Genomic DNA, 13,767 nt, shown 5'->3' with positions numbered 1-13,767 from the left:
CACACATTTCACATATATACTTCTCTGTAGCGGAGCAGAATTTGATTCAAGGCCTCCACTACCTGTTTGAGGTGTGGGCTCCTTGCAATGGTTGAATGCCTCACATTTGCTTCCCTTGCCCCATTAGTGACTAGTATCCATTAAAACAAGGCTCTCCTCCCCATGCTCTGGCTATGCCTCCCTCCAATTCAAGTTTGAGATAGTCAAGCTGTAGTACTAGTCATACATTGGACAGGAGGTATCTCTTTCCAAATTTCACCTTGTGAGAAATCATTTCTTTAGGAAATTTTTTTGCTAGGAAAAGTAATATTGTTGGCACTAATATAATATTTTAAGCAGATTATAAAATAGTCTTAATTACCAATTCAATGCTTTTAAAAATATATATGAATAGAGCAAGAAAGGATTGTATTTCTGGCTTTGCTCGACAAATGGCATGTATGTATAGTTCCTTGACTTTTTTTCAGTGAAAATGTTTTACTTTTGCAAATAAAGGCAATAAATACTATTTAAAAGCAGGTTATAAAACAATGTGTATAAAATTATTCATTATATTTAAAAACACACACAGAAGGAAAGAAAACCCTCAAAATCTACACTCAATTTCATTTATTTCATGACTCTCAAACATACATTATTCCCTAAGGAAATATTTCTAAAAGTAAAATTGCTAGGTCTAAAAGTCTGAAAAATCTTATGATTTTTTTATGTGTATTGCCTGAAGGGCCAGCAAGATAATTTAACAAATTTACACGTGTACTTACAGCCCATGTGGATGTTCTCATATAAAATGGATGGTATTTTTTTTTTAATTCCCCAATCTGACAAGGGAATAAGAGTACCTTGAAGTTTTAATTTGTATATATTTATTTTAAGAAGTAAAACTTTCTTTATTCATAGATGACATGATTGCCAATTTAGAAAATCCTACAGTCTACAAAAAAGTCACCAGAACTAATGAGTACAGTAGACCTGTAGATAGGATATCAATTATATTTCTAAATACTGAAGCTGAATAACTTACACTTATTTTCCACATAGATGTCTTCTTTGGTCAATACCCTACTGACGTCTTTTCACCAGTTTTCAGGCAGTGATAACTACTGTTGTTTTGTTGATTTTTTAGGAACATTTTATTACAGATAGATAACTATCGTTTCAGTTAGTCTCATTGGTTGTAAGGAATAGAGACTTAGGCCAGCTCAGCTGAGGCAGATCCATGGTGAGAATTTATGAGATAGTAAAGAAGACTACGATCTTGAGGAAATCTGAGAATTGACAGCCAGTTTCGAATGGACCTCTAGAAGTTAGGCCTGAGCATTTTTAGTGTTCTGCCATTAACTTGGTTCAGCTGTGGACCCAGTCTCTTCTCCCTTCCTCTCACATCCCCCACTTCTCCTTTGTCTTGTCTCTACTTCATAGCTTCAGCTTCCCCATAATGTTGCCCTGCTCATGTATCAGGCTTTCTCAGGTTCCTAAGGTACAAACCCTCTTCCCACAAAAGTGCATGTACCCCACTCACCCCAAACTTGGACAAATTTTCATAGAATTTCAGGTGGTCCACAGACTTCCCTAGTTGAGAACACCTGGTCTAGGTTAATTAATATGGTCAGCTGGTGAGAGTTCCTTGGACACTGGCCTAAGCCTGGCTGAGGGGCCATCAGGATGGGGATGGACTAGCAGGCAGCAACCCTGCTGCAGGGCTAGACTCCTCCTGGGTTTCCTGGAGGTAAAGAGGCCAGAGGTGAGAGGCCTAGCAGGCTGCATCCCTCTTAGTATTTATGAAGATTAAAAACTCCTCAAAGTGGAAGAGATAGATTATTTTTCTAAAATGACAAAAATAAGACACTTACTAAGGCTCTACAGGGATTAATTTCTGAACATGTAAAATGTTGATTTGTTTTAGAAAAATTTAGGTTTAAAAATTTCAAAATAATTAGCCTGTTTTTTTAAAGCTATTTGGGAAGTATCACTAGAAGCATTCTGTAAATGATAAATATAAACATGACCAAGTTATGAAGGATTTCCTATTTAGTAGAAAATCTTATATTTTATTGTAAATTACTTTTCTCCCCAAAGAGTATGTCTTAAAGACTGTGAACAATTAATATGTTTTAAAAAATTGCTCTTTCCTTTGTAGCTGATGGAAAATATTTTCTTTCTTTTTTTAAAAATTATTTTGTGTCCCTCATGACTTTTAAAGAGGGCTCCTTTTTTTAAAATTTATTTTATTTATTTATTTTTGGCTGCGTTGGGTCTTCGTTGCTGTGCGTGGGCTTTCTCTAGTTGTGGTGAGTGGGGGCTACTCTTCGTTGTGGTGTGCAGACTTCTCATTGCGGTGGCTTCTCTTGTTGTGGAGCACCGGCTCTAGGCACACGGGCTCAGTAGTTGTGGCACGTGGGCTTCAGTAGTTGTGGTTCGTGGGCTCTAGAGTGCAGGCTCAGTAGTTGTGGTGCACGGGCTTAGTTGCTCTGCAGCATGTGGGATCTTCCCGGACCAGGGCTCGAACCCGTGTCCCCTGCCTTGGCAGGCGGATTCTTTTTTTTTTTTTTAATTTATTTATTTATTTATGGCTGTGTTGGGTCTTCATTTCTGTGCGAGGGCTTTCTCTAGTTGTGACAAGCGGGGGCCACTCTTTATCGCGGTGCGCGGGCCTCTCACTATCGCGGCCTCTCGTTGCGGAGCACAGGCTCCAGACGCGCAGGCTCAGTAATTGTGGCTCACGGGCCCAGCCACTCCGCGGCATGTGGGATCTTCCCAGACCACGGCTCGAACCCGTGTCCCCTGCATTAGCAGGCAGGCTCTCAACCACTGCGCCACCAGGGAAGCCCCGACAGGCGGATTCTTAACCACTGCGCCAGCAGGGAAGCCGGATGGAAAATATTTTCTATTTGATATATGTTAAGTTAGCCAAATAACAAAGCACTCAAACGAAAAGAGAAGTCTTAGGATGAACACCCATACTCTTCCTCCCCCCAACATGTAAGTATCGTATTTCTGAAATGTAAAAACAAAGCATTTTAAATTAAAAAATTGGAACATAAAAGTACATAGAAGAAAGATAATGTTCCACTTTCCACTCCCAGCCTCCTTTCCTGATACCTAGCTTTCTGGCCATTTAGGTGCAGGTAAGGGCTTCAGGGGGAAAATAATAATGACTACCAGGAGAGGAGGTTCTGGGGAGGAGCAGGTTGGGGAGCAGTTAGAACAGGGGAAAGGGCTAATCCCACAAGAAGATTAAGTGGACAATAACTCCAAGAGAAAATGCTGCCTCTCTCTTATACTACATCTGACCTCCTGAAATGCCAAGGTGGAAAAAGAGACATTCCAGATCCAGGGTGACAAGAGGAGGAGGGGTTGAGGGTTCCCGCTGCCTTGCTTGGGTGGGAGGCAGGATCGGGAACCTGAACTCCCTTAGTGTCACTTGATGAGAGTCTACCTGGGCCCAAATCCCTTTCTTCCTGTCTTTTGTATCCTCTGAGTAATGATTCCTGTTGCAGAGGAGGAAAAACTTCTGGTCAAAGAATGCGGGGAAAAGCAACGGTCCAGGAACGCTGTAAGTTTGTGTTCCGACTGAAGAAGCTTGGGGTAACCCTGGCACCAGGATGGCTGGGGACTGAGGGCAGAATCCTCAAGTGGGTCAGAGTCTTGTTTTCTGGTCACACCTTCCTTACCCAAAGTCCATTTTGAGTGGTCCTGGGGGCAAGCAGTTTATGAATATGGACACAGGTATATGCTGGAAAGCTTTCCACTCAGCCCCTGCTCCCAGTGTCCCACACCCATTTTGGTGCCAAACATTTTGGTAGTAGGAGTGGGGAAACCAATCACCGGAGGAGGAAACAAAGAGACACAGAGAGTGAAAGTTTTACTCTAAATAGTCACCCCTCGTCCACCATTGTGGGTATTTAAAAGAGGAGGAGTACCAAAGGCTGAGGATGGCTATGGATAAAGGAGGGACAAAGTTGGGATATATAGTTTTGGGAGACGCCGGGCGGGTCCGGGAAGGGCCGGGCGGCTGCAGGTCCGCACTGAGTTCTTGCTGCAGCCCCCGCTTCCCCGACCCCAACCATCCGCAAGTCTGAGGTTCGTCGGGTCAGGCGAGAATGCGGCGGCGGCGGAGGAGACAGCAAGGAAAGGCGAAGTCGATGCGAGGGACAGTGGTGGGGGGCGGGAACAGAGCCCAGCCTGAAGCTCCCCTCCGGATCCTCCCTTTTTGTGCCCGCATACGCCTGGGGAAGCATCTACGTACAGGAAAAAATGGTGAGTTTCAAAGGAGGAAGGAGAGGGAAGCGTGCGGGAAGACGGAGCTCCGTCTGGAGGCCCCCTGGAGGGCACACGAGTCCTCTTAGGTGGGAAAAATAGAATTTCAGAAACCATTGAAATCTGAATCTTGAAAGGTGCATAGTAGGGCCTCTGTCCTCGGTGCTGATCTTCCCGTCAAGCATTCAGTCCTTTCGCTTGCCTCTTCTCTCCTACGAGTAATGGAGTCCAAAGTAGAATAAGCAGGGGGAAAAAAATCTCAACATGGAAAATGTTCCCCAGGAAAAAAAGGAAAAGGAAAAAGAAGGAGGAGATCCTGCCCCTGTGGAGAATGGAGAGGAAGCTCGCCCTGTGGGAGGGAATGAAAGCTAGAAGCCTGAAGGCAATATTAGAAGGGGTTGGGCTCTGCTTTCCCAGGATTTTAGGCTTGTCAATAACATTAACGTGATAGACATAGACGGAGATGCAGATGATACCGAAAGGTTCACGGAAAAGATGAGAGAGTTAAACTCAGGGCAATGAAGTTAAGGTATAGTTTATCTGGCCTTAGTAGGACCACCCTCATCATTGCCACCATGAGGAATTTTTCCTTATGCCTTGAAAACTGAGGTTTTCTCTGAGGTTAATACTTTTCAACCTTGTTTTCTGTTTATTTGCCTTTTCTTGGTGTAATTTTACTCATTCAATTGCTTCAAAACTTTCAGTACTGTCAGCATCTATTTGAATATTGAATTCAGACCAAATCCACAAGTTTTTCTTTGTCAGCAGAGGTGTTTCACCCATTTGAATAGAAAGATGTTCATTGTGTGTTTCAAAAGTGAAAAAAAAGTTAGAAAGCAGTGTGTAAATTTATCGTTGCTTCATTTTAGAACATATATATTTATGTATTACATATATTAACAATGAGTCTTAAAGTATATATACTAAAATGTGGGTGTTTATCTTTAGATGGCATAATTTTGAATGATTTAATTTCTTTCTCTTTTATAACTGTATTTTCCCCAAATTTGTATTTATTACTTACACCCTTAAATGTAATAAAAGTAACAAAAGTCATGTGTCAATCAGCTTTTTAAACAAGTGTCATTTAATAAAAACTTGTTAAAAGAACAAAAAATGCATTTCAAGGTTTTTTTTTTAGAATTTCTTTTTTAGCAATATAACCCTAGTATTTATCACCCTGACATTCTTTTAAAGGGTCACCCTTGTCATTCATGAAAAGAGAATACTCTTTACCTCCCAGGGCTGCTGAGCGGATCAGATGAGGTACCCTATGTGTGAACTTTGTTGGCTTGGACCCTACCTGACTCCCCTGCCCTTTCAGAACCCTGGACTGCAATGATACTTAGGGAGAACTGAGGGATATCTAACCTATGCCCAGGGACAATTTCAGGCAACTGAGGAGTAGGTGCCACCCTCCTCTGGATACTGCCATGTCTTCTAGACTCTACTGTCATTTCTCCTTCATCTTATTCCTTCTGCTGACAGAGGTTTTGGAGTCCTCAAGGTGACAAAGCCTTCCTGATTTCTGTGAGATCATTGTTACACTTATGAAGGTGGGTACTACACAAAAGTGCCTCAGCAAATAATGTCTTAGCCAAGGTCTTAGTAAAAACAGGAATTTCTTATTTTACTTATAGGTCCTCTGCTCTCTAGGGACTCAGACATGATTCCATTTGGGTGGAGAGTGCTGGGTTAAGACATGAATAAAACAAAATGATGACTTGAACAGTTGGAGTCAGCCACTTACTACCTTAATTATAATAAAGACTATATATTTTTTCTGCTAGTAAAAATTTACAAGAATAATCTCCAGATGGTGACAACATTGACTTTCTGCCTGCCATGTTATTTCCAGAGGTGACTTCTCTCTCAGGACACTCTACAGTCTCTCATATAAAAAATTCTCGACAGACCCACTCACTAGGGCAACAGACACACATGAAGTATATAAATTACAGAGATATTCACTTTCTTTGATCAAAACTGAGTAACATTAGCCAAATCTGATATTATCCCTACATGAAAGAGTTTAAAATATTTTGTAAGATAAAAAAAAATTCCTAAAAGTGTTAGCAATTACTCCTCTGCAGAACTGTGCCATTCTCATAGCATGTACAGTTTCTTTATCAACCTTATACTCCTAGTGTCTATTACAATGTTTGAAATATTGTAAATGTTGAATAAATGTTTAATAGGGCCATTTTGACTCTGTGGGGATCCTCAAGTCCTTTACCTAGTTCTACTCTTGACTAAAGAATAGCAGGTAAGTCATTTCATTTCTCTAGAGGCAAAGACATGCATTTCCTAGGGAGCCTAGTAGAGGCCAGATGGCACGCTAAATTAAAACACGAATAAAATTTAGCAAGATTTTCATAGTGTGTCACACAGACTGCCTGATTTAGAATCTCCTGTTGTAACAGAGAAGAACAAACCTGACTCCATATTGGATCTACTCCTTTAGCTCTAACTTTTGTGCTCTGTTGCCTGTGCTTAGTTATGCTGGCTCTGTACCTTTGTAAAGGAATGTTGCCTGTAGCCTGAAATATACATAATAGCCCTTTCTCAAGGCTCTGCCTCCCAGGCTTGTCCTTTAAAGGTCTAACACTTTTCATCCATATAGAGATAAAAGTTGTAGAACAGAGAATAACACTTGTCTTGTTGGAGGTTTACAGGAACATCGTGACCAGACCTACCTGGATAGCTGCAAGAACAAAGGATTATCACGTCCCCTCCAGGGTCTGGTGGGCACCAAGAAGTTTGTAACAATCAGCCACACCCTCTCCTCTTTTTGTATAAAGGAAGCCTGAATTCTAACTCTGGTAAGACGGTTCTTTGGGACACTAGTCTGCCATCTTCTCGGTCTGCTGGCTTACAAATAAAGTCGGTATTCATTGCCCCAACACCTTGTCTCTTAATTTATTGGCCTGGTCTGTGGCAAGCAGTAGGAGCTTGGACTCGGTAACGCTCTCTATTGCTAATAATGTAGACTCTGGCACCCTTCTCTGGATTACATGAATCAATCATACTTCCAACTGGGCCCCAGAACATGTATTGTTAACATGCTTCCCTGAGAGATTCTGATGTGTACTAACACTGGAGAACCACTGGTGGTACAGTGGAAACAGTTATATTAAGTACTGCCTTAGTTCATTTGGGCTGTGATAACAAAAATACCATAGATTGGATGGCTTAAATAACAGAAGTTTATTTTTCCTTGTTCTGGGGATAGGAAGTCCAAGATCAAGGCACTGGCAGATTTGGTTTTTGGAAAGGGCCCGCTTCCTGATTCGTAGACTGCAATCTCCTTTCTGTGCCCTCATACTGTGGAAAAAGCAAGGGAGGTTGCTGGGGTATCTTTTATAGTGGCACTAATCCCATTCATGAGGGCTCCATCCTCAGGACTTAATCACTTTTTAAAGGCCCAAACTCCAATTACCATCACAGTGGGGATTAGGTTTCAACATATGAATTTCAGGGGGACACAACAAATAGGTCTAGAAAAAGACTGCAAGGAAATACATCAAAATGTCAGAGATTCTAGCAATGCATATATCACATGACCTAAATTGTCTTATTCTATGTTAGGATCAATTTTTTAGAATCTTTTAACATTTCTCACATTGAAATATATCATAAAATACATGTGTAGATTTTATGTGATAGTTTTATTCTTTCTTTAAAAAGGTGTTACTGAATCAATGGTGTATGTTGCTGATGCTGTAATCTAATAATCAAGAAAGTAAAGTGCATAAACATATATGGGAATGTGCCTACACAAATAGAAAAAGACATAAAGGAATTCACCATTGAAGACATGTGGGAATGGATGTGTGATAAAATGTAATTTTTCTGCTGTTATTTACTTCAATGTCTGGTTTTTAGATTTTTACTTTTTGTATAGTTATAATCTTATTGTCATTAAAACACTTCTGAATATATATATGTCATCATGTTAATTTGGACTATGCAGAAAAATGGTAATAATAACAATATTCATAACATACTTTTAGCATGCACCATATTAGTGACAGTGTTCTCAGCTATTTACAGGTACTAATCAATCCATTCCTCAGAAGAAAACTGTGAGGGCTATACTATCAATGTACCCATTTTCCGTAGGAGGAAACTGAGGCACATAGAGATTAAGCAAATTACCTGTAATTGTATAGCTAGTAAGTTTTAAAACCAGGATATAGCCCAAACTATTGGGTCCAGAATCAGTGCTCTCAGCCTCTCAATAAAACAAATACCTAATCCATTAAAGCAATGATTGGAACAGCCACCTATTTTCTTAAATATAATTTTAAAATGGCTGTTTTTTAGATATCTTAGTAGTGGCAAATTCCAATCCTATTATTTCCTCTAAAGGGAGACGGGTTTCCCCTCACATTGAATAAAATTAGGCATAGTAGAGATAATCAGGCCATCGATGTTGGGAACCAAAAAGGAAAAAAAAGCAAAAGGAAAAAAATGGAGTCCCTAATATTGAGGACTTGAGAGGTAATCATGTTAAGTCCAAGGAGTTAAGGAACACCTGGAGACAGCCACCTATTTTCTTAAATATAATTTTAAAATTTTGTTGTTTTGAAACATATTTTAGTAGCAGCAAATCCTAATCCCACTGTTTCTTCTAAAAGGAATTGTATTTTCTCTCACATTGAATAAAACTGGGCATAGTGGAGATAATCAGGCAATCGATGCTGGGAAGCAAAAAGGAAAAAAATGGAGTCTCTGACTGGAGAGGTAATCATGTTAAGTTCAACTTGTGAGGAAGATGAAATTAGAGGAGAGCAGAAACTGTGAAGAAGTAGAAGCAAGGACACAGAGAAAAGCTTTCCAGGAGAAAATTAAGTCACCTGTCAGCAGTGGGTGAAGATAGGCATTTGTTGTATGAATGCATATTTTGTGGGAAAGAACGTGCCAAGTAGACTTTGTCAATCTCTTTGATTCATACACATTTTCAAAACTGAATAGGTACTGTGGGGTAGATAATATCTCCTAACTTGTTTTTAAAAATAATGACAGATTTATTTTTCTCTTTTAGCAAAACTTGGATGTCTATTGAAGAAACTTAAAAAGTAAAGGGTCACCTTTGTGACCAGAGCCAGCATTGCAGCTTGAACATCACTGAGCTGGAAGCCCGGGACAGAGAAACAGTGTTAATCTTGATTAATGGTGGAACAAATTTTGGACCTGTTGAGACTGAGGTAAGTTTGGGACATTCAGGAGGAAAGTTCCACTAGAGAATTGGATAAAAGTCTGTAGGGCCAAAGAGTAGTTGGGCTGGACATGTGGAATTGTAGTGACAACTGCAGAAGTGAATGGGATCAGCCAAGAAGAGCATGGAGACAAAGAAGAGAGAGGACTTGCAATATTCAGGGAAGCAATACAGCTCAGGCTCTAAGAGTCCAGGTGTTGGAACTTGTCACTTCTAATTGGTCTAAATCTCCACTCGGCCTCTCAGTATTCCAGTAAAATAAAACTATGAGATGGTTATATAAGATTCACATTGAATATAAGAACAGAGAAAGGGTGAAACCAAGAAAATGTTGAAAGGTATATTATGCAAATTGTATCTGTAAGAATGCTGGTACCGCTTTTTAAATATCAAACAAGGTAGAATTCAAGGCAATGGATATTTATATAGATAAAGAGGGACATTTAATAAAGAGAAAAGATCAATCCACCAGATGGTATCCTAATCCTTTATTTATATGCACCTAAAGGCATAAAGCAAAAAATAAAAATCAGAATAACAGGACAAGTAGAAAAATTCATAATTATAGTGAGAAGGAACAATGTAAGTTTCTAGGTAACTAATAGTATGGTGGTGCAGTGGTTAAGAATCCACCTGCCAACGCAGGGGACATGGGTTCGATTCCTGGTCTGGGAAGATCCCACATGCCGTGGAGCAACTAAGCCCGTGTGCCACAACTACTGAGCCGGTGCTCTAGAGCCCGTGAGCCACAACTACTAAGCCCACGCACTGCAACTACTGAAGCCCGTGTGCTCTAGGGCCCACGTGCCACAACTACTGAGCCTGTGTGCTGCAATTACTGAAGCCCGCGCACCTAGAGCCCGTGCTCTGCAACGAGAAGTCACCACAATGAGAAACCTGCACACCACAACAAAGAGTAGCCCCTGCTCACCACAACTAGAGAAAGCCCGCATGCAGCAACGAAGACCCAACACAGCCAAAATTAATTGATTAATTAATTAATTTTAAAAAAAGAACTAAGTACACATCCCCAGAAATTCCATTCACAGGAATTTTTTAAAAATAATAATACATATAAAAAAGTATCCAACAAAGTAGGCCTTAAGGAAAGAAATATTACTAGGGATAGAGATATATTTTATAATGGTAACATAGTCAATATAATATGAAGGTACTAAAATTCTAAATCTGTATGCTTCTAGTAACATTGCTTCAAAATATACAATACAAAAAGTATCAGAAATAAAAGGAGAAGTAGAGAAATCTAAAGTAAGTGTGGGACATGTAAATATACCTCAGTAAAAGATTGATAGAAGAATCAGAAAATAATATCAGTAGAAGTATTGAAGATTTAAGCAACTAGAATAACAAATTTGACCTAATTTACACACATAGACCAATACAACCTACAATTGCAGAATATAAATTCTTTTCAAGGCAAATGGGACATTTGCTAAAATTGACCTTCTACTAGGTCCATTAACCAACTATCAATGAATTTCAAAGTATTGGAATAGTTCAGAATATGTTCTCTGATGACAGATGAATAATAAAGCTAAGAATTAATAACAAATAGATAACAACAAGAAAATCTCAAAGTGTTTGGAAATTAATCAGTACATTTCTCATGAGTAAAAATAGAAAATCAAATTTAGCATTATTTTTTTTTCTTTTCTTTTCTTTTTTTACTGTATTAAAATACTGAGTTTATTTCACATGTATATTTTTGTCTCCCCACCATTTCCATTTGTCTGACCACCACTACTACTATGTCCTATCATAACATTCCATACATACTTAAAACCAAGCAAAGGGTGGAGTTCCAACTTGAAAAACTAAACAGGCATTTTGGACAACACATTCTTGGCAATGGAACCTGGACAACATTTATCAGACATGGTAGGGAAAGTTCTCACTCTGCATTATAAAAAGGACAGCCAGATATCAACTGTTACAGAGATGAAATAAGACGGAAAAATTTAACAAACTGTTTAAACTATTTTCTTAAAGAGACTTCCTCCACTGCAGAGATCTTGAAGAGCCTCCTGGTCAGTCATCCGGAAACAATTCTTCACATAATTGATGAATTTGGCTTCCGCTTTGGGAAGGGAACCACCTTTTTCTATACTTGCTTGCATTTTTGCTTTAATGTCTTCTACAGAGCTAGGTCCTTTCGGTGTTTTAGGAGTTTTTTCCTGTTTTTTGAAGGATTCTTGACCTTTTGATCTTGGTGTTGATGGTTTTGAGTCTTTTCCATTCTGGTTTGATTTTTGTGCATTTTTGGCTGGAGTATCTCATACGGATTTCTTTACTGGAGTTTTTCTTCAGCTTCCTCATCATCAGAGTAATCATCATCATCGTCATCATCGTCGTCGTCATCATCATCATCATCATCATCTTCATCAGCAGCAAGTTTCACTTTTTTCTGTGGAATCTTGCTACCACTTCCAGGGGCAGAACGCTTTCCAGATATACTTAGGAGTTTCACATCCTCCTCCTCTTCATCTTCTGACTCTGCATCTTCCTCCACAGCTACTAAGTGCTGTCCGCTAATATGCACAGGCCCTGAACCACACTTCAACTGTAAGACCACAGGTGGTGTTATTTCAAAGCCCCCAAGGGAAACCGTTGGCTGCACAGACATTTTCAAAGTTGCCAGTGTTACTTTAATTGGACTGCCTTCATAATTCATCGCCTCTGCTTCGACAATGTGCAATTCATCCTTTGCGCCAGCCCCTAAACTGACCGTTCTTAAAGATAACTGGTGCTCATTTTCATCATTATCCACCTTAAAGTGATAATCTTTGTCGGCCTTTAGTTCACAACCGAAAAGATAGTTCTGGGGCCTCAGGGGACTCATGTCCATGTCCATCAAATCTTCCATGGGTTGGTGGCACACACTTCGGTGGGAGAGAAAGTGGACGGAGATAAAAGACTACCGTTCGAAGGAACAGTCGCGCAGGACGGAATCAGACCAGGGAAAAAGCTAGCATTATTTTTAATTGAGTGATAATGAAAACACAGCATATGAAAACCTGTGGGATGCAGCTATCTGTGCTTAGTAAGAAATTCTATATCCTTAAATGCATATATTAGAAAAGAAGAAAGGCTGAAAAATATCGATGATCTAAGTTTGCTTGTCAATACATTTTGGAGAAAACACCAACAAAAATCTTAAGGCACAATTCTTAAGGCAGGAAATAAGAATAGAAACTAATGAAAGAGAAATGAAACACACAAAAGAAAGAAACAGACAAAATTTTAGTCTAGGTACATACTAATAAAATCAAAACCCTCTAACAAAATTGATCAAGATAAAAAGAGAAGACACAAAGTAAATGTCAGGGGTAAAAGAACAACAGTACATATTCTACAGATTTTAAAAAAGAGAATAAAAGGATAATATGAACAATTTCATACCATTAAATTTAAGAATTTAGATTGTGCATGAATTTATTAAAAAACAACTTACCAAAAGGGAAAAAAGAAGAAATAGAAAATCTGAACAGTCCCATATCTATTAAATGAATTGAATTGCAAGTGAAAATAATGCAATATATCCACTTTGGTGATGACAGCGGGAGGACCTATGAAGACCCACTTGAGAGCTAAATGAACAGAGCAGGAAAAAACTATAAAAACATTTAATGTCTCTAGAAATTGTCCTAAGGGAAAACAGCAAATGAAGAAACATTTATTTCAAAAAATCTACTAAAACTTGGTAAAAATAGCAAGGATTTCTGGCATTTGAATCAGGACCTGCTCCCTCCTTCCTTTCTGTCCCTAGCTCAGCTTAAAGGAAACTCTACTCTGGACAGGCATGGCCAGGAAGGCAGGATTCCCTTTCCCCTCAGCTCCCAATCAAGGCTTATGATATCTTCACTGAGAGGGCAGGCCACCAGCATTTCTCATTCCCTCCAAATCAGAGTTGAAAGGCTAAGTTCTTGGTGAGTATGGCCAAGAGGTCATGGATTCCCTTCTTCTAACCAGTCACTACCCATAGGGCAAAGGCTCTACCCAACAGTGGCAGACCAAGAATATAGTGGCCCTGATTGCTCTCACTCCAGCTTGCTCTTAGAGCAGAGGTTCCAAGCTAGGAGAAACAAGCCAAAAAACCGAAGAGCCTACTGCCCTGCCTAGAGTAGCAGCTCAGAGTCTTTGCCCAGAGAAGGAAGCAGTCCTTAAAAACAGAGGGCTCCTAAGTTCTCCCCAAAAGGACTGGCTTAATGTGAAACATAGTTTGGGGAAGATCAAGCTTAAAAGTACTCTAGGAAACAATATCTTCC

The 13,767-nt window shown here is 39.6% G+C and overlaps 1 protein-coding gene and 1 pseudogene across 2 annotated transcripts in view; both read right to left on the bottom strand.

Annotated features, from left to right (window-relative positions):
• Nucleotides 1–13,767, bottom strand: part of BEX3 (brain expressed X-linked 3) — a 296,936-nt gene that overhangs the window by 27,300 nt on the left and 255,869 nt on the right. The gene's annotated exons all lie outside the window — the stretch shown is intronic.
• On the bottom strand, nt 11,486–12,365 carry LOC132356948 (nucleophosmin-like; annotated as a pseudogene).

Source organism: Balaenoptera ricei, chromosome X (genome assembly GCF_028023285.1).
Source record: "Balaenoptera ricei isolate mBalRic1 chromosome X, mBalRic1.hap2, whole genome shotgun sequence".
NCBI classification, from domain to species: domain Eukaryota; kingdom Metazoa; phylum Chordata; class Mammalia; order Artiodactyla; family Balaenopteridae; genus Balaenoptera; species Balaenoptera ricei.
Note: the sequence above shows the minus strand (reverse complement) of the source record. Positions and strands in the feature narration are given on the sequence as shown.